A 1,249-nucleotide genomic window follows, 5' to 3' on the forward strand; every position below is an offset into this window, starting at 1 on the left:
TGGAACTTGGGATAGTCATCTTCCGTTGATAGAGTTCACATATAATAACAGTTATCATTCAAGTATTGGGATGGCACCTTTTGAGGCTTTGTATGGTCGGAGGTGTAGAACTCCGTTGTGTTGGTTTGAAACAGGTGAGAGTGTGATTCTAGGACCCGAAATTGTTTAACAGACTACTGAAAAAGTGAAGATGATTCAAGAAAAGATGAAAGCATCGAAGAGTCGGCAAAAGAGTTACCATGATAAGCGTAGGAAAGACCTTGAGTTTCAAGAAGGAGATCACGTGTTCTTGAGGGTTACTCCAATGACCGGTGTTGGTCGTGCATTGAAGTCAAAGAAGTTGACTCCAAAGTTTATTGGTCCGTATCAGATATCGGAAAGAGTTGGAACGGTGGCGTATCGAGTGGGTTTACCACCGCATTTATCGAATTTGCATGATGTGTTTCATGTGTCGCAACTTAGGAAGTATGTTCCAGACTAGTCTCATGTGATCCAGAGAGATGATGTGCAAGTTAAAGACAACCTTACGGTTGAGACATTACCAGTGAGGATCGAGGGACGTGAAGTGAAAAAGTTGAGGGGCAAAGAGATACCTCTTGTGAAGGTCGTTTGGGACGGAGCAACTGGTGAAAGCTTGACATGGGAGCTAGAGAGTAAGATGCGGGAGTCTTATCCAGAGTTGTTTGCTTGAGGTAAATTTTCGAGGACAAAAATTCTATAAGTTGGGGAGAGTTGTAACGCCCGTCTTAATTATTTAATTATTTTAATGAATTTTAGCATATAATTATATGATTTATATGTGTGATTTATATGATTTATGAATTTAAGTGATTTACATGATTTATAGATGAAATATGTGATTTTAAGATTTAGGTGAAGTATATGATTTTTGTGAGGTTTTAATGATGGTGTGACTTATTTTATTATTAAATAAAATAAGATATGAAAATAAAATAAAAATATTAGAAGTGGGGCTGTGATGTGAGATGAGTAAGTTTAGAAGTGAGTAGAGTAATAAGGGGAAATAAATATAACAACGTAAGTTAGAAACGTTTTTACGTAAAAACGCTTTTGGAGAAAAGAGAAGAGAAGAACCTAAGAGAGAGAAGACCTGGAGGCTGCTGGTTTCATCTGTTATAAGGTAAGGGTGGGATTCATATTCTCTAATCTTAAGTATGTTTTATGAAATTGGATTTGGCAAAGGTTGCAGGTTGTGAGTTTTGGGGATTAGGGTTAATCTTATGTTGAT

General features: G+C 37.1%; 1 pseudogene; it reads left to right on the forward strand.

Annotated features, from left to right (window-relative positions):
- The first annotated feature begins 205 nt into the window (after positions 1 to 205).
- LOC146954697 (uncharacterized) lies at positions 206 to 691 on the forward strand (annotated as a pseudogene).
- The last annotated feature ends 558 nt before the right edge of the window (positions 692 to 1,249 follow it).

The sequence above is a fragment of the Medicago sativa genome, chromosome 1 (genome assembly GCF_051527215.1).
Source record: "Medicago sativa cultivar Bolivia chromosome 1, Bolivia_mono, whole genome shotgun sequence".
In the NCBI taxonomy this organism is placed as follows: domain Eukaryota; kingdom Viridiplantae; phylum Streptophyta; class Magnoliopsida; order Fabales; family Fabaceae; genus Medicago; species Medicago sativa.